Genomic DNA, 21,055 nt, shown 5'->3' on the forward strand with positions numbered 1-21,055 from the left:
GGAATCAGAGAGGAAAGACCAGGACAAAAAAAAAAGATCTGGTCTTACAGATAGTATATGTCTCTTATTTAAATTTAATTTGTCTCATTTACATTTGAAATGATCCCAGAATTAATGATAATGGGAACAAGTTGATAAGAGACTGGACAAGAAATTTTCTTTCAGACTATCCTTTATTGTTGTGATGAAAAATACAGAGCCTTCCCAAAAAAAAGATAACTGCATTTATTTTAATAATTCCATTCCTTTCATAGATTATAGATTCAGTGCCCTCAGTTTAAACGATTTCAAGTATTTGCTTAGTTTCATATAATTGTGTCTTCCAGCTGATAGAACCCACAAAATTAAGAATTAAAAAAATGACAATACTGTGATGAAATCACCCTTTTTGTACTTTTGTGTTTTTGTTAGAAAAAGAAAGCAATTAGGGTCACATTGAATCAATCAAAATGTGCTACTTCCAAAATAATATCTTCAATGCCTAGTTGGGAATCCCTTTGCCAAATCACTGTCACAATGCGCCTTGGCTTTGAGGCAATCAGCTTGTGGCATTGCCTACAAGTTACAGAAGACAATGTTTGCTGTCAGTTCTCCTTTGTTTCTGGGTCTGGTAACCCTAATTTTCCTCTTGATAAAACCCCATCGATTCTCAGTGGGGTTTAGATCCGGCAAGTTAGTTGCCCAGTCAAGGCAGGGTATCAAACCAGGTTTTGCTGCTTCCAGTGATTTGGGCATTCGCCCAGATCCTGTTGGAAGATGAAATGTTCATTTGCATACAGATCCTCAGCCGAATGAATCATGAAGTCCTCTAAAACATTCTGGTAGACTGAGTTTACCAACACATCCACTGGACATTGCATCCCGAATTAGGACAGACTGTGGATTCTTAAGACTAGACCGCAAGCAGCTTGGGTTCCGTTCCTCACCCATCTTTCCCCAAACCTTTGGACCTTGTTTCCTGAATGAAAAGAACAAACACTTTCATCAGAAAAGGGAACCTTGGACAACTGGCCAACAGTCAAGTCCTTCTCCTTGGCCAAGTTGAGATGCATCCTACAGTAGTTTGACTCCATCTCTGAAGTGACTTGACCAGTGGATCCTTGTTGCCCAATACCTGGATGCATTTGAATGTGGTGGTTGTGGTGACTCTTGTCACATTCCACTCTTTCTGGACCTGTGCTAAATTCTTAAAACTTCAATTTGATAATACTCTGAAGCCCATAATTGTCTCTTTTGTAGGTGCGTTTTCTCCCACCATATTTTTTCTTCCACTAGACCAGTGGCAGTCACTGTGATTTGACTGCTAGCTTTCATCAATGGATTGACAATAGATACCACTGTAAATTATGCTACATTACAACAATACATCACAATTGCCGATAGGAATGTTTGTTACAATGTATCGCTATTTTGTTGCCACTAATGCCGAATATGTTGAACTAAACTTTCAGCATTTTCAAAACATTGCGGGTATAGACCGTTCGTGCTTATTCCTTGACAGGCCAGTGCATTTAACTTTTCTTCAGATTGTCAGATCAAGAATTTTTATTGATGAAAAATGTTAAGTACCATTTTATATCATGTTCTACTAATATCAGTTGAAATTGATCATTTCTAAGATTTATGTTTTCTATTTTAGATATGTATTTTATTTTACAGTTATGTTATATTAATCTGTTAACACAGTGAATTATTTTGAGGTCTTGAGATTCCATCCCTAATCACACCCGAAACTTTATATCTGTGAGCATTACTGACCACACCCTTACATTTTTCAAATATGACTGACTGCAGTGGTTTTCAAAGTGGGGGTCTTGGCAGATTGTCGTTTGAAAACCACTTTCCATTTATTTGCTTGTACACAACACTCTGTGAAGAGTCATCCTCCTTAGCTATGACCTCAGCCGCTTGTATCCGGAATCTTGCTCTTTTGGTCCTGATTAACAGCTCGTGACCATAGGTATGAGGAGGAATCTACATCCATCAGTCCATTTATCCTCACGAGGGTCGCGGGGAGTGCAGGAGCCTATTCCAGCTGTCAACGGACAGGAGGGGGGATTGCCGGCCAATAGTAGGGGACATAGAGACAAACAGTCGCACTCACAATCACACCTAGGGGCGATTTAGAGTGTCCAATTAATGTTGCATGTTTTTGGAATATGGGGGGAAACTCGAGTGTCCGGAGGAAACCCACACATGCATACTCCACACAGGCAGGTCTGGCATTGAACCCTGGTCCTCAGAACTGTGGGCCAACACTTTACCAGCTGCCCCACCATGCCGCGGAGGAACCTACAGTGAACGGTAAATTGAGAGCTACGCCTTTGCCGTACCAAGGCGGCCCCGGCTGTCGGAGACAAATTCCCATGTGCTGTTACATAATTGGCCATTAAATCTGATTCTGATCTTAGCTCCTTCATCACAACAGGCCACGACAAAGTCCACATGATTGTGCACCAATCCTTCTGTCAATCTTAAATGTGACCAAATAAAAGAAAATCAAAAATTGTACTTAAATCATAATTTTAATGTATAGCACGTAAAGGCTGTATTTGAAATGTACTAGTACTTCAATTAATGTTTAAATTGCTACAAAACTGAAACACACGTCTTTGCCATTAATCCAATGTTTTTGGAAGGTGAGAGGAAATTCACGCAAGCTCGACGAGTAATGCAAACTCTTGATAAGTCTGGTCCCAAGATTTTAACTTAGAACATTTGACTCTGAAAGTCTGAATGTCTTGAAACTCTTTTAGCTCTCTGACTTGTTGGCTGTTCTCAATGGAGGAGAGCAAAAGTTGTAAATCTTCAGTGCTTGTAGATGAGTTAGCCTTTCATCTTTTCAATGGATTTCTGTGGTCATCATGGTGGGCTCCGCTACCTTGCGTGACAAAGCAGTCGAAAGATCCGTTGATGATTTCCTTGGGTGGCTTCACAATGGTATCTTCCCTGTCAGCAGGGATTGGAAAAAAGTAATCAAAAACCATCAGATCCATGTTATGAGAAAAACAAAAATGGAGGAGGAGGAAATTAAGTCATGGGTTTGCAAATCTGATTTTGCAGCCTCGCCGGCAAAAATTCGTCTGGGAAATCTCACAGTCTATCGCAGTGTCAGGGGATGTTGCATGCCACAGCCTTTGCAAGGTGCATTTGTCTATGTATGTCCTGCAGTTGGCTGGTGAACAGTTCAGGGCGTAGCTCGCGTGTCACCCAGAGTCAGCTGAGCTAGCCGCTAGCACACCTGCAGTGAGGATTACAGTTGTGGAAAATGTTTGCCTCTAAATCTTTGAATTGGCAGGCTTCATCCTAACTTTCTGACATTTTACAACCATATGTATTCCATTACAGTCTCTGAGATCTGATGTCAGATAACTTATTGTCATCCTAAAAGCGGTGAAACTGAGGAGAGATGAAACATTTTGTTTTGCGGGATCACGTTACAGAAATCTTGTTTGATGTGCATCCCATGTCTGAGATGCACAAAAATGAGTAGGAACACATAAAACATGGTGAACATGCTTACCTACGTGTGTGTGTGTGTACTCGTGTGTGTGTCTGCCTGCACATGCACTTGTGAAAGTGCTTGAGCAAATTATTGTCCTCTAATAGCAGCTGTCTTGGTGCTAGCCAAACAGAGTCAAAGGACAACAGGTTATTGTTCCAAAAACTGTTTTTCCAGGCTCGATCAATTTTATTGTCATGGTAACACTCGCTGCACCACTCATGACGCATACTGTGAAGATTTCTTGGCTTGGCTTTGGATCCATAGTTGCACACAACTTGGACACTTTAAGGAAAGTTAACTGTTAACGTTCACTCGCGAGGGAGCTAACTCAAAGCGTAGCGAGCTAAGGAGCTAAACAGCTCGCTCCAGCTCGCTTGATCGTGAAAATATCGTTTAAAACAGGTCTCTAACTGACCGTGTCCGAACTCAGAAACTGTCCCATATGAACCCGAACTGTAGTCAAAAAAGTAGTTGAGCAAAACATGGATAACAATAAAGCACGATAACTGTTGACATGTGATCTCATACGTCACTGCATTGTTCTATGTAAATCTGTGTGTCAATAAAGTTCTTCCTCTTTCCGGTACCATGGTAACTGAACTGAGCAGCGTGTTTCTTCCTCCGTTCAAAAGATAAAATAACGAAAGTTGTTCCACGCGAGATGGCTGCCCCAACAGGTTATGGGCACAGGCAAGATGTCGGTAACCGGTGGCAGAGACTGTGCTTTGACGGAGACTAGCGAAATTACGAGCTGTGGGAGACGAAGCTGTTAGCTCACACGCGGCTGCTGGGGCTAAAAAAAACTATTCTCACGGAACCCGCCGCGGGCAACGTGAAGGCGGATACTGCAAAGAACGAGGAGGCTTATGCCGAAATGATTCAGCTTTTGGACGATAAAAGTTTATCCCTTATTATGAGAGAGGCAGCTGACGACGGGAGAAAAGCCCTAAAGATATTAAGGGACCATTACGCCGGTCAGGGAAAGCCCCGTATTATAAGCCTGTACACTGAGTTAACATCCCTGCAGAAAGCTGTGAGTGAGAGTGTCACGTACTATATTTTTTGGGCTGAGAGGGCAGGAAATGCACTAAGAAATGCTAATGAAACACTCAGTGATGGACTTTTAATTGCCATGGTGTTGAAAGGACTACCTGAGGCTTATAAGCCATTTTCCATCCATGTCACTCAAGGAGATGAGAATTTAACTTTTGCCGACTTTAAGACAAAACTAAAAAGTTTTGAGGACACAGAAGAGTTTCACACAGGTTCTGAGGACAACAGATAATGAAAGTGGCTGCACCTTTCTCAGATTGGCGAGGCAGAAAAAGAAACATGTCAAGATATGACATGTGACGAAAAGGGACATGAGACCCGTCGGTGTCCAAATGAACACCAGAGAAGGCTGACACATTGGTGTGGATATTGTAAACGTTCGACACACAAAGATGCATCCTGTCGACGCAAAAAAAGGGACTATATGAAACAAGCAGCAGATGACAACTGCGAGGAACAGTCGTACGCATTCAAAGAGAGTGAATCTCAACTTGTTGGCCTGACGCACAGGGGACTCATGGTCGACACTAGAGCAACTTTGCATATAATAATGGAGATAGAAAAGTTCCGAAGGTTTGATGACTCATTCCAGCCCAAAGATCACACAGTTGAAGTGGCCGATGGCACAAGAACAAATGGTGTGGTGCTGAAGAGAGGCGACGCCGGGCTGACGATGATGGATTGGGAGGGGGAGAGGATCAAAGCCAAGCTGAAGAAGGCACTCTACGTTCCTACGTATCCACAAGACATCTTCTCAGTAAAGGCGGCGACGACCAATGGAGCTTCAGTCAACTTCAGAGATGGCCACAGTGAACTCTTTCACAAAAGTGGGACCAGGTTTGACATTAAAGAGTACAACAGACTCTATTATTTGAACACTGTCAATGATGTGACTGTTGACAGTTGTACGATATCCAGACATGGCACAGAATCCTGGGACACTGTAATTATGAAGATGTTTGTAAATTGGAAGATTTTGTAGAGGGGATGCAGATTAAGAGTAAAGTGGATAAATCCAAACTGGGTTGAGACATTTGCACACAAGGAAAATTTGTTCAAACCAGGAATAGGGAGCCAGATACACGCGCAAAATCAACATTTGAGCTAGTCCATGCCGATTTAGCTGGCCCTGTTGATCCAGTTGCTAAAGATGGATTCAAATACATGCAAGCATTTACTGATGACTATTCAAGTACTATATTTGTGTATTTCCTGAAAGCTAAAAGTGACACTGTCAAAGCAACGGAAAGATTTTTCGCTGATATTGCTCCTTATGGAAGTGTGAAGTGTCTTAGAACTGACAACGGCACAGAATTCACAGGAAAAGAATTGCAAACTTTGCTTAACAAAAACAGCATAAAACATGAGTCCTCCGCACCATATTCGTCTCATCAAAATGGCGAAATGGCGGCCAAACAAAATTGGCGAACCTTATTTGACATGGCTAGGTGCATGCTCATAGAAAGCAACCTACCAAAAGAGTTGTGGACATACGCTGTAATGACTCCTGCAGTAATACGGAACAGGTGTTTCAACGAGAGGATGAAACAAACCCCTTTCTTTATGTTAACAACAAAGAAGCCTAACCTTTCCAGGATGACAATATTTGGCTCGACATGCTTTGCATACAGACATGACAAAAAGATGTTAGACTTGTGTTGTGATAAAGGAATTTTTGTGGGATACGACAAAAATAGTCCGTCATATCTAGTATATTACCCAGACACAAAGGAGTCCATGAAGCGTAGACTGGTCAAGTTTGTTACAAAGAATGTTGTTGAACATGGAACCCAGACTGATCAGAAAATAACTTGTGATGATGTTGATATGAGGAGAGATGAGTCTTCCATGTCAAGTACGGATATGACAGACAAGAGTGAGAGACAGAAATTTCTCAGACAGAAACTTCTGGTGACCAACATATTCAGATTGAAGGAGCAGGTTGTGAGTCTCGATACCCTAAAAGAGATTGAAAACCACTGTAGTACCTCTCTGATTATGTATCTGAAATAAGTGACCAAATATTGACAGATAAGATAGACTATTGTTACAAAATGTACGATGTACCCCAAACTTTCAAAGAAGCTATTAGTTCACCCAACTCAGACGCTTGGACTAAAGCTATGAAAGAGCAGATGGATTCTCTTAAGGAGAATGAGACATTCAAGTTGACACATCCGCCAGGATGGAGGGCAAAGTTTATAAAACAGCGGTAAGGCCAGCCATGATGTACGGATTAGAGACGGTGGCTCTGAAGAAACAACAGGAAGCAGAACTGGAGGCCGCAGAAATGAAGATGCTGAGGTTCTCGCTTGGTGTGAACAGGTTGGGTAGGATTAGAAATGAGCTCATTAGAGGGACAGCCAAAGTTGGATGTTTTAGAGGCAACGTGAGAGAGAGCAGACTTCGATGGTTTGGGCATGTTCAGAAGCGAGAGAGTGAGTATATTGGTAGAAGGGTGGTGAGGATGGAGCTGCCAGACAAAAGAGCAAGAGGAAGACCAAAGAAAAGGTTGATGAATGTTGTGAGGGAGGACATGAGGACAGTGGGTGTTAGAGAGGAGGATGCACGGGATGGCCTTATATGGAAAAAGATTAAATGCTGTGGCGACCCCTAACGGGACAAGCCGAAAGAAAAAGAAGAAGAAGACATTCACATTGACTTGTCTGCCAGAAGGCAAACATGCAGTGGTGGGTAGGCGGATCTATGCCGTCAAAACTAATGCAGATGAGACGAAGACCTACGAAGAAAGATATGTTGCTAAAGGTTATAACGAAGTTATGTGAGTAGATTACAAGGAGACATTCTCTCCAACTGCAAATCTGACTTCGATTTGTGCTTTGATGCAAGTGGCCGCACATGATCTTAATATACATCAGATGGACGTTAAGACAGCATATCTACATGCGTCTATTGACTGTGAACTGTATATTGAACAATCTAAAGGTTTTGAGCAACACTCAGACAATGGTGAAAAACTGATGTGTAATCTGAACAAATAACTATATGGCTTAAAGCAATCCAGTAGAAACTGGAACCAGATGTTAAGTGACCACTAATGTGAAAGTTGTTTTGTGCAAAATCCAGCTGACCATTGCGTGTACACTAAACAAACATGAAATGAGAGAGCAATATTATTAACATGGGTTGATGACCTTATCATTGCTGCAACTAACAAAGATTTTCTACCAGATGTCAAGAAAACACTGGCTGTAAAGTTCAAAATGAAGGACCTTGGGAAAATCAAACATTTCTTAGGTATTGATTACAGAGTGATGGAGTTGTAAAAATGAGTCAAAACAGATACATCTGGAAGATACTGGAAAAATTTGGTATGACTGAATGTAAATCAAGGTCTACGCCATGTGAACAGAAACTTGATCATCACAGTGAAGCTCATCCTGTTGATGTAAAGATGTATGAGGTGGTGGGGAGCCTTATTTAAGTAATGACGTGTACAAGACCTGACTTATGTTGGATAGTGGTTAACAGCTAAACATGTGATGAAGCATTTGAAAGGAACAATGGATCACAAACTGTTACAAAAAATGTGAGACAGACCTGAAACTCACTGCTTACAGCGACTCACATTGGGCTGCCGATGTGAGTGACAGGCGAAGCACCACTGGATTTTGTGTGACCTTAACTGACAGTGGTCCACCTATTCCTTGGAAATCTAAGAAGCGGGTCACTGTTGCCTTATGTACGTGTGAGGCCGAATATTTGGCTTTGGCTGCAACGACACAGGAGAGCCTGTATCTTATACAGTTAATGAGTGGAATGGAATGTAAGTGTCAGTTGACACCAGTGAGGGTCTTTGTAGACAATCAAGGGAAAATTAGTCTTTCCAAAGATTCAGTGAGCCGTCAAAGAAGCAAACATGTTGATAATCGTTATCAAGCTATCAAGTTATCAGCTCAGCTCTCAATGATTGAAAAATAACAGTCAAATACTGTCCTACAGAGAGCATGATCGCAGATATTATGACCAAACCGATGACAAGTTCAAAATAGAGAAATTTGTGAAATATTTGTTCGGTGTGTAGAACTACAGACATAAGAATATATGAAAATGTATGTAAACATATACGTTGTATATAAGATCAGTCGAACAGTCTGTATAGCACGGGATCAAGTAGGCGTGTTGACATGTAATCTCATACGGCACTGCACTGTTCTGTGTAAATGTGTGTGTCAATTAAGGTCTTCCACTTTCCAGTTCCATTGTAACTGAAGTGCGCAGCGTGTTTCTACCTCCGTTCAAAAGATAAAATAACTAAAGTTATCCCACACGAGATGGCTGCGCCAGCAATAACATTTACAACAAATTGTGCTTGAAATGGAATTACACTATCAGTTTTTTTTTTTTTTTTTACTTTTTAGTGGTAAATTCCAACTGGCAGCACTTATAAAGGGTATAACGTCTTTAATGGTTAAAATTTTGCTCAATGAAAAAATGTTTCAGACTGTTCAGCCAAGTTACCAAATAGAAAAGGGGGAAACCTTTTTTCTTTTTCTTAAATTAAGCACATAATTTTCATTTACTTGCTTTTATTGTTAAAACGGAGCCCTATTTTTATTTAGTAAATGGGAGAACATGACACAGTTCTAGCCTGTTTTTCAACCAGGGAAGAATTTGTAACATGTGTACAATTCTTCATTCCACGCTACTATCATTATATCACTGCCATAAAAAAAAATAATCTACATTTATATTAAAAGTGGTAAAATTCTAAAAAAAAAAAAAAAAAACTGCTATTGTTGCAGGCCAAAACACATTATATTCTTGTTGATTGTTTGACTGCGTGCGTGGAGGAGAAAGGAGCTCTCCCCCCACCGGCCACCGATGTCTGGGCACCCCTGAAGTAGTTACTGCGCCCAGCATGGGTCCTCTTGAGTACGCTACATACACAAGACTTGTAAAAGAGTTTGGAAATCGAACAATTATAGGCTTGTCATTTTGAATATTTCATCAGGATCCTCATCCGTCTGTCGGGGAGTTTGTTGCTAGTTAGAAGTGATCTGCATATCATGTAAATATGGCTCGAAACGATAGGGCAATATTGCCCCAGTTACTTCACTCGATTGTGAGATGTTCTCTTCTTCAAAATAAGCTTCTGTCTCAGAAGAGGCGTCAGAAAAATCACAAAATCTCTCTTGTTAATCTCCCATACCAGGTGGCACAGCGTGTTTTCTATGGCGAAAGTCCCACTATGACAGGCAATATGGCCGCCACTGAGATGTCGAGTGAGACTTCCACAACTTTGTGCATTAATGACACGCTCTCCGCTCATTTTTTTTCATATAGACATTGAAGTCAATAATATTATGCGTCGTTTTCATTACAATATCCATTATAAAATGTATATTTGGCCATCAGCGACACTTTAAAGACCCAGTGTCATCCCTATAAACATTCTAAAATGGATATTATAATGAAAAATATATATAACATTATTCACTTCAATGTCTATACGAAAAAAAAAATATGAGCGGAGAGCGCGTCATCTATGCGCAAAGTTGCGGAAGTGTCATTCGACATCCAAGTGGTCGCCATATTGGGTGTATCTACTGCCTGTGACGTCACCCCGGACATTTGCCATTGAAAACACACTGTGGGCCCTACTATGGGACATGCCCCTTCAGATACGGAAGCTCTTTTCGAAGAAGAGAACATCTCACAATCGAGTGAAGTGTCTGGTTACCCTATTGTTTCGAGCCATATTTACATGATATGTGGATAACTTCTAACGAACAACAGACGCCCAGACAGTATGTATGAGCCAGCCCTGCCGAAGCTGTGCTCGTCCGCGAGGCACGACATGGGTAAATCCATCCTTCCGAGTGTTCGAGCCATATCCAGCAATGCAACGAGCCGGCATTTTGGCTAACACAAGGAACAACGAGCTACCTTCCAGCAGGTAAAACTAGTAGAAACATACGAGACCGCTTGAGTGTGGCGTCACTTTCTGCTTCTTCTTGAAAACATTTTCATGGCGGGAGTTACATAAAGCCATATATGTTGAAATCATGTTTTGTGGTTAAAAAAAAAAAAAAAAACAGATGGGTCCATACCGGCTGCCGTTTTTTCATTAATAACAGTTCCACTTTAAGGGAATTACACACTTTGGAACAGCATTCTTGTGTTTATTTTTTCTTGTTGTCTTTGTGTACAATGTTCCAGAGTGCAGATCTGTGTGTTCCAGACCAGTTCCATCTCAAAGGTAGACTGATGTCCTCCACTAAGTTCCACACTCTTTCACCCCAGCAAAGTAAGCCACTGCTATAAATTCAACATTTTTCACCCTTCGGAGCAGCCAGATTAGAACTAAATGAAGCACACGGAGGCCGATGCGCTTCCATCAATCTTTCCCTCACTTATTTTTAATCAGAATATTTTTCTTCTATTCCTCCTTCACCGCCCTTTTTCATTCATTACAAATTTCTGCAGCGCCATAAAAGATCAAGATGTGCTAAGTATGCACTGTTAGTATGGAGTGAATTCATCACAATATGCGTGTACTGAAATAGATTGATTGGGCCATGGTGAATGAGCAGATTTGTATCAATTATCTCAAAAGATGTAGAAGGAATAAATTTATGCTCATTCTCGAGACACACACACACACACACACACACACACAAATGCATGCATGCACAACTGCTTTGGAATGCAAATTTTAAAGAACAATGTCTGAAACACTGCTAAGTCAGCTATGTAGGAGAAACTAAGGTATTCAATTTCCTTGTACTTTACCTTCCTGGGCCCACTGGTATGAATGCTGCGGAATTGAAAACACCTCCCTTGTGTCTTCATTTTAAAGGTGTCTAAAATTCTGTGCAAATAAACAAAGGAAAAAAAGATACGCACTGTCTTTTCATCATGTTTGAAGTCACTCTGTTTTGGAGGGGCCCCCACCGGCAACTTTAATCATTCCCCACATAACATTTAGTGAGCGTCTGTACAGATTCAATCGCATTTTCACTCGTGGAGGCAGCACTTCATCACCATGCTGCCAATTAAACATAACGTGGATGAGTGCAACTGTGTGGCACATGACATCGCCAAACACAAAAAAAAAAACCACCACTCCTACGTTTTGCCAACTTACACTAACATTCAAGTATGCACTGGTTGCCAGAAGTTAACACTATACAGTAGTATCACTTTTGACTAACACTAATCTGTTCTAAAATGCATGCTACATGATGCTTTTGTGTTGTCTGGCGGCCGGAAACCTTTTGAATATGCCAGAGAAAGGAGACACTGTGGGAGCCGTTATGGAAATATGCAGAATTGTAACAGCATCATAATTCAGATCAACTCCTTCAGTGACACATTTCCAGAAATAGGCAGTTAACAAAAGATTAACACTTGATGGGTGGGTGAGAACACAGAGGTCTGACTACCTGCATACAAACAATTGAGGTTTTTACAGACTGCACTATGGTGCAGTGTGAAAAGGCTACTGGGTTAGCAGCATGCTAGGACGAGTGCGCTGCGACAAGCTTGCCCAGATGGAAGTGCTGATTTAACAACCTAGCAAGTAGTAACAAGGAGTCTTTTCCTGCTGGCAGACAAGTAGGCTGTCCCTTGGGAATGTGTATTTGTTATGGTTGCAAACGGGTTTGTTTTTTTAAGAGGGAAGAGGAGATGAGCAGCAAAAAAAAAAAAAAAGAATGGGCGCATCCCATCATAGCACAGCAGCTTCTCTTGAGTTTTAGCTTGTTCTTGAGCTACAGCTCAACAAATACTACCAGAAAGGGATTTCAGGTTGAGCACAGCTTAGTTTGAAAGGCACGTGCTGAGACATCGCAAAGCTCAGGACACAAAGACACCACGTTTCTTATGATGTCGTCCATTTCCCCTTTGCCCTTTACTGTACAAGGATGTGCAAAAAGCACTCAGAAATCACTCTGCTAGCCCCTCTCCTATTGGATGTGGTTGCCGATGATATGGTGACGCCACTATTGAATTAAACTTTTTTTTTTTAATTCAAGGATGCGTGGAACAGTGGGGTATCTGGTTCAATCGTTGGTCTCACAGTTCTGAGGACCGGGATTAGAATCCAGGCCCCGTCTGTGTGGAGTTTCTATGTTCTCCCCGTGCCTGTGTGGGTTTTCTCCAGGCACTCCGTTTTTCTCCCACATCCCAAAAACATGCAACATTAATTGGACACTCTAAATTGCCCCTAGGTGTGATTGTGAGTGTGGCTGTTTGTCTCGATGTGCCCTCCGATTGGCTGGCAACCAGTTCAGGGTGTATCCTGCCTCCTGCCCATTGACAGCTGGGGTTGGCTCTAGCACTCCCGTGACCCTCGTGAGGATAAGATGCTAAGAAAATGGAGGGATGGATGGATTACTAATACTAATACTGCTTGGTTCAGTTCAGGGCATACCCTGTCTCCTGCCTGAAGATAGTTCGGATAGGCTCCAGCACTTCTCTGATCCTTCTGAGGATACGCGGCTCAGAATATGGATTGATGGATGGATAGAATTTGAGGGTGCATTATGAGGAGTTTTATTTGTTTTCTTGGTAGGGCACAACCCTGGATTGAAGGTGGGTTGTTGCCAACCCCCACCTGCTGTGGTGCGATGCAACATGGCTTTCCACCCCCTAGGCAACATACACAATGAATGGGTTAATGGACAGTTTTCTGCACGTTGCAAATTGAAGTGTGGCCAGGCTTTTAGGTGTAAATTTCCTACATTTTCTGTTATTTTATCCCCAGCCAGATTGATTCAGTCATTTGCCCACTGTAGATTTTTTTTCTGTGTGCAGAGAACACACTTAGTTTAGATCTGTGATTTCCAACCTTTATAGAGCCAAGGCACATATTTTACAATTGAAAAATCCAACAGCAGACACCAAGAATGTATCGATTATTACTGCATGTACTTCCTGCCATCCAATAGAAGAGGATTTTTTTTGTTCTGTCTGTCATTTTGCCTCACTGGGATAAATAGATGAATAAAGATACATTATTTCTCGGAAATAAATGTCTTTTTTACCAATTACATAAAATTGGGTAACTTCCCACGGCACACCTGAAGAGCGCTCACACTGTTTGGGAATCACTGGTTTAGATCACGTTAAAATGTTAGATTAGCCCCAAAAATTATTTTACTCCATCTGGAGGAACTTATGACAGAACTGACAATTATTATCTTAGCAACGTTAACATTCTAATCATATCATTTTAATTATTGGTGGTCATAAAGTTGTTACTAGTCATCTGAAAAAAAAAAAGATGTACAATTATAATTCATCGATTCTACATCTACTCTACAATTGCACAAAAAATTGATTTTACAATGTGGTTACTGCATGTCGCCATCCATTTTTGTATTAAGTTTGGACTCTCACCACTTATATTAGATCTGATGGTGCCACTATTGTGGATCCTGCTCACAGCCACGAGACAGCACATTTATATGCTGTAATGTATTCATGTGTTATAACCAGTAATGATGGTGTGAAAATAAACGAGATGTCTTGTGAGTGAAAAGGAAATAAAGTCATATTATGACAAACATTCAGTGCGGCTTATGTCAAAACATTTTTTTTTTCGTGTCACAAAATGTAGTTTCAACCGGATCATCAAGTGAACATTTTAATGCGGTTGTGTAACTATTTGTGTTTTGGAGAAACGAAGAAACTCACTAAACATGTCTGTTAACTGATATTATATTAGTCTCCAATGATCTTTTTTTTTCTTCTATGTGGTCTCCTAGTGAAGAAAGGTAATCATAAAAAAAGGTATGGTTAAATTTTGATAACTGTATACATAAACAGCTTAAAATTGAAGGTAAAATTTGTTTAATTTTGTTAAGCTTATCTTAGTTGAAAAGGGATGATTTATTAGCTTGCCTCTTTTGTAGACGCGCCCATTGTGTTGTTTTCTACTCTGCTACCCACTGTGATAATATCGTATGCATGCCAGACACCAAGATGGTCGTGTGTGTCCGTGGGTGGACGCGAATGTGTTTGGGGGTGGTTCTTGATTAAGTACTGATAGTGTCAATCCATGGCAGATAATGTACAGCCTGCTGTCTCCCCAGGCAGATTGGATTTTCTGGGCTTCTGATTTGGTGAGTGATGGGGCCCGGGCCTCCCTCAAACATACACACAGCCACACACACTTCATTCTATTGAGATTGTATTTTTTTTTAATGCACTGATAAGCACCAATAGAAACATATACAGAAACATGAATATAAACACACAATATACATACAGTATTATTTTCCTGGCAAAGCCTTTTAATGTGACCAAGTGGAACTTGATCTAAATTTCTAAAGACCAGCAATTTATTGTTTCAAGCGCTTTCTCGTCTCGTTCCCAGGTGATCCACCGACACCCCCCCCCCCCGCCCCTTTCTTCCCACTTACCTGCCAACAATCAGCCACTGTTTTTGTCCAGTTGTCTCGGCTATTTACACAAAAGGCGCCACAACAAAAGCCAGTGTGGTGTATTTAAGGTACTTGAGCTGTACAAAAGCAGGAGAGAGAAAGAGAAAGCCCACCTTCATTCAAGCAGGAATCACTTGTCCGTCCACATGGTGATGAATTCAGACGCTTCAATCTCTCAGTGTGTGTGTGTTTGAAGATCGCTTGGTTGTGGTCATCAAGCCTCGGCTTGGTTTAGTCAACAGAACATTATTAAAGCAACTAAAAGCGTCACCTGTTGGAGAACTGGGACAGTCAACACTGTAATTTTGTTTTGTGTATTTTTTCGGCCCTTTTCTTTTGGAATATAGATAAGGTTTGCCAAATGAAGCCACTTCATTGGGATTGACAAGAGTGAAAACACATCTGTCATTAAGCAAATGATAATTAGTGAATGATTCCAAAAAAGGTGGAGCAGCTGGTAAAGCGTTGGCTTCACAATTCTGAGGTCCCGGGTTCAATCCCGGACCCACCTGTGTGGAGTTTGCATGTTCTTCCCGTGCCTGCGTGGGTTTCCTCCGGGCACTCCGGTTTCCTCCCACATTCCAAAAACATGCAACAACTCTAAATTGCCCCTAAGTGTGATCATGAGAGCGTCTGTTAGTCTCAATGTGCCCTGCGATTGGCTGGCAACCAGTTCAGGGTGTACCCCACCTTGTGCCCGTTGACAGCTGGGATAGGCTCCAGCACTTCCCGTGACCCTCGTGAGGATAAGTGGTGAAGAAAATGGATGGATGGATTCCACACAATAAGTATGATGTTTTTTGTTTTTTTTTAAACTTGAGATAACTGAATTGCTCCAGCTCTACATGGCAGAGGTGCATGCTGTTAAATTGTAAAATTTATGCATGTGTCACTACTGCTGCAAACTCTAATGCTACGATAAACAAATGCTGCAGCATATAATTTATTCATCAGTTTTTCTATAACATTAGTTAGGTGGCATTTGGGGTGGGGTGCCATGCACCCTGGACTGGTCGCCAGCCAATTGCAGGGCACGTTGCTCAACAATTCACATTCAAACCGACAAATGACAAATCCTAGTCTTCAAGTCATATCATCAATATATTGATTCCATCCATCTACCCATCCATCAATTTTCTTAGCTGCTTAGGCTCACAAGGCTCAAGGGAGTGCTGGAGCCTATCCCAGCTCTCAACAGGCAGGAGGCGGGGTAGACCCTGAACTGGTTCCCAGCCAATCGCAGGGCACATGGAGACAGACAACAGTCACACTCACAATCACACCTCAGAGCAATTTAGAGTGTCCAATTAATGTTGGAGGTTTTTGGGATGTGTGTGTGCTGCCTAATGTTTGTAGTATCAAAATGTGTATTGGTAGAATCGAGATCACGTCTCTCTTGCTAACATATAAACACTTATAAAAACATAAAGCATATAAAATATAAGATCCTAGCGTAAAAAGAAGAAATGACCTTTGCCCATAGTGCACTAGTCCCGTATCTTACTAAAATGTAAAGTAATGTGCAAAGAATGCAAGTGAGGAATTAATATTGACAATGAACACTAGTGAAGCGAAAATTCTTGAAGAGTCGAAATCCAATTCCCATGAGTCTTTGGAACCAAGAAAGCCTTTGAATTCCAACGCAACATCAACAGCCCCTGAAAAAAACAACAGGATTTAATGGAATCTTCTTATGTGGCTGCTGCCTCACTCAAAAAAAAACATTATTTTGGGATTAAGTGATCTCTTAATGTAATTCCTGACTGTAAAACACTTTTTTTTTTGGAAAAGACATCCTTTGTTGGTTTATATCACTGTAAATAATTGTTTACTTCTAATGTAGCATCCTGCTGTATCAGGTATGTCCGATTTAATGCAAACATCAAATATAAACACGTGAGGCTGAGCAATATATGCAGAATGAAAAGGACAATTGAGTGAGTTTCCATGCAGTGGCCAACCGAATCCAAAATCAAGAACTGGATCTCATATCAGTTGTACATTGGTGCTGGCAATATTAACTTTATTATATGTGTCATTTGAATAATTTGAAGCGATGAGTAAATGTTCTCAAGGCTAAAATACAAGAGCTTTTATATATTTATTGATGTTGAAGCCTCACACTGTTAAAACAAATGTATTCTCAGCTCCCTGTCCAACAAGTAAACCAAAGATAGAAATTATACTTCCAAAGCATGCATAATATACTTTATCCTTGAGTGGATTGCAGACCACCAAAACACATTCCACACATACCCATACATGCAGTAACAAAATAAATAAAGTGGATGCTGTCTGTCTGTCTGTTCCACCTCCCCCCTTAGATCCCCATAAATCCAGATTCCACTGTGACAATTCCCTTGCTGAAACTATTTGGCCAAACTTGCATTTCCACTCCAACCCCCCAAAAGCTGCTTTTAAGATGATATGCTTTGATTGAATCTGTTACAGTTTAAGGCTTTATCTCCACCTGTACTTCCCAGCACTCCATTGTACCATTGAGCCATTAATACTGATGTCATGTCTTAAAACATGAATGTGTTTGTCATGTATGGACACTTGCAGGAATGAGGTCATCCCATTCCAAATCCGAAAAACATAATCCACTCCCACCAGATTGATACATTTGAGATTAATAGAAAATCTTGTTGTAGAAATCCATTTGTTGATGCTCCAAAAACTACATTGGGTGGGGAGAGGTGATTTAATGGTCATACTCCATTCTGACAAGGAAAGGTACTGAGAGCATTTTGTTTGTTAAAAATACATTTCATTGAAGGGTTTGGACTAAAAGGACAAATTGTCAATTAACACCCCCAATAAACTAATATTTTATAAATAAAGAAAGCCTTTATCTGTTTCAAATTAGAGACGTGAGGAAAAGTAAATAGTACCCTATATCTGCTTCATATATATGTCGCTCTGGGTTGGATCTCAGCTCATGCCCATCTGGTTTGAGCTTTTTATTTATTTTTTTTTTTTACAACGACATTGCATGTGTGTGACCAACACCAAGCTCTTGGCACTCATGCCATTAGCAGTAGCGCTGCTGACGGTGTCAGCCCATGACAATGATATTGATATAAAGTGGCGAGTGATGTCTTACATCACAAAGATGGAAGGTTTTTAGTTGATGATTTCTTAAAAATATTAGTTGGGTACAGATGTGGAGAGGCTGGGGTGGGGGCCTGACCGAGTCACTCTGGGCCTCAAATGAATAAATACGCCCCCTGGTTCCTATGCTTGGGTGGGTTTTCTCAGGGTACTCCAGCTTCCTCATCGGTTCAAAAACATCCATGTTTCCATCCATTTTCTGAGCCACTTATCCTCACAAGGGATACGGGAGTGTTGGAGCCTATCCCAGCTATCTTGGGGCAGGAGGTGGGGGGGTACACCATGAACTGGTTGCTAGCCTATCGCAGGACCATTTGCACTCACAATCACACCTAAGGGCAATTAAGTCAATTAACCTAACATCCATGTTTTGGGGATGTGGTAGGAAACTGGAGTGCCCAAAGAAAAGCCAAGCAGGTATGTGGAGAACTCTACACAGAAGGGGCTGGGATTTGAATCCCATTCCAGAGAACTGTGAGGCAGTCGCTCAAACCTGTCGTCCACCGTGACACCAAGTTCAAAACCACAGTTGGTTAATTTCACTAAATGGGTAATTTTCATATAATTTGATCAAAAATCTAATTTAGCAATTATTATATGAGTAGATGTCTCCTATCCTGAAGCAGTCACACTTTAAAGTCCCATTTTCAAAACGTTACTGATATTAAATTTTATGCAATCATAGCCAATCCAAGCTTTAGAGTAAATAGTGGTGGCTTTGAATGCCTAAAGACAAATGTGCATCACAGTAAACGCAAACAAGTTCATAAAAAGTGTGTGTGAGTTGCACAATTTATGTATTGCCCTTAGAAACTCTGAGGATACATGTGAATAATGATCCTCCTGCTCATTAAAACTGTTACAATCTTTTCTGCACTTTTTGGTTCCGAATGAAACATGGCTAACTGAAGGTAGCTGTTATACATTATTAAACGAGGCAACACCAACAAATTGTAATTTTATGAGCAAGTGTCAAAGAGAAAAAAAAAAACAGTGCTACTGCAGTTATTTTTCAGCCATTACTCCCATGTAAAGAAATCACCCTCTTTTGGGTAACTCTTTTTTTACTGAAAGGTCACCAAGATACACTTGAACGTTTATGGAGGATTTCAGATATCATGTCAGTTATTTTTACTGATTACAACTACTGGGAGACTTCATGTTGACAATAATTGCTACACTGGACACATTTGACCTCTCTCAATAGATTAAGAGTCCAAGTCATGCTTAAGGTCCCATCTTAGACCTGGTCATCTTTAAGGATGTTGAGATTCTCTAAATTGACATTAAGGATATGGCTATTTCTGACCATTTTTTGAACAACGGAATCTTTCAAATGTTCAACTTCAATGTCTACCAAGAAAAGCTACATAAATGAAAGTACCGCTACTAAATTTATGGATACTGTAACTGTCCCACAAACTGTGAAAGCTGAGACAATTAATTTTGGACAATTTCACCTTGACAATCTCAAAAGTCATGAATGGTGTCGCTCCTTTTAAAACTAAGACTATCCTGAGGAGACCTAGAACACAATAAAGAGGTCGAACTCAAAGTGTAGCAAAGCATAACATAAATAAAAAAAAAAAACCCTCCAAACTATGACCTTTACAAAGTCTTTGCAATTTTAGCTAAGAGTTATCAGGGCTAGACAGCAACACTTTTCTGAAATCATCAGTAAGAACTTTAAAAATACTCGCCTCTGTTAGCTGTAGTTGACAAGCTCATAACGGATCCGATCCGATCCAATGTGATACTGTAGCTCCAGAACTCCTAACAACTGATTAATTCAATGAATGTATTTGAGTGAAAAAAATACAATCTATCAGGTTAAATATGAGCAAAATATCCTTATCTAGAGTGAAGGCTACTGTACCAAGCAGACCAAGAGAGGAGTATCTATACTGTACTTTGATATCAACTGGACTTGTAATGGTCTTTTGACTAGACACCCCACACCAAAAAGTGTTGGCATAATTATGTGAAACTTCTTCATTTAAAGATGAAAGTCTCCATTTCACTCACATCTTGTTTTATTTCTAACATGTTGTGATGATGGTGTACTTTTTCTTTCGGCTTGTCCCGTTAAGGGTCGCCACAGCATGTCATCTTTTTCCATATAAGGCTATCTCGTGCATCCTCCTCCCTAACACCCACTGTCCTCATGTCCTCCCTCACAACATTCATCAACCTTTTCTTTGGTCTTCCTCTTGCTCTTTTGTCTGGCAGCTCCATCCTCACCACAATTCTACCAATATACTCACTCTCTCGCTTCTGAACATGCCCAAACCATCGAAGTCTGGTCTCTCCAACCTTGTCTCCGAAACATCCAACTTTGTCTGTCCCTCTAATGAGCTCATTTCTAATCCTACCCAACCTGTTCACACCAAGTAAGAACCTCAGCATCTTCATTTCTGCTACCTCCAGTTCTGCTTCCTGTTGTTTTTTAAGAGCCACCGTCTCTAATCCGTACATCATGGCCGGCCACTGGTTTATAAACTTGGCCCTTCATCCTAGCAGAGACTCTTTTCCGCCAACTGTTCCACCCCACTTGAACCTGTTTCTTCTCTTCTTTACCACATTCTCCATTGCTCTGTATTGTTGACCCCAAGTATTTGAAGTCGTTCACCTTCGCTATTTCTACTCCCTAGAACTTCACTCTTCCACCTCCGCCCCTCTCATTCACGTACATATATTCTGTTTAACTTCGGCTAATCTTTATTCCTCTCCTTTCCAGTGTGAACCTCGATCTTTCTAACTGTTCCTCTGCCTGTTCCTTGCTTTCACTGCAGATCACAATATCATCTGCGAACATCATGGTCCAAGGGGAGTCCAGTCTAACCTCGTCTGTCAGCCCATCCATTACTACCGCAAACAGGAAGGGGTTCAGCGCGGAACCATGATGCAGTCCCACCTCCCCGTTGTTGTGATGGTGTACAAAGGAAAATTAATTCAAACTGTACGAATTCAA

The 21,055-nt window shown here is 40.9% G+C and overlaps 1 long non-coding RNA gene across 1 annotated transcript; it reads right to left on the minus strand.

The window, feature by feature from the left end:
* Positions 1-343: 343 nt before the first annotated feature.
* On the minus strand, positions 344-11,387 carry LOC133510902 (uncharacterized). Its single transcript, XR_009797741.1, has 3 exons — positions 11,315-11,387; positions 837-958; positions 344-746 (listed from the first exon to the last, which is right to left on the minus strand). It is a non-coding gene; the product is annotated as an uncharacterized LOC133510902 (long non-coding RNA).
* Between the last annotated feature and the right edge of the window lie 9,668 nt (positions 11,388-21,055).

Source organism: Syngnathoides biaculeatus, chromosome 13, assembly GCF_019802595.1.
Source record: "Syngnathoides biaculeatus isolate LvHL_M chromosome 13, ASM1980259v1, whole genome shotgun sequence".
Taxonomy (NCBI): Eukaryota; Metazoa; Chordata; class Actinopteri; order Syngnathiformes; family Syngnathidae; genus Syngnathoides; species Syngnathoides biaculeatus.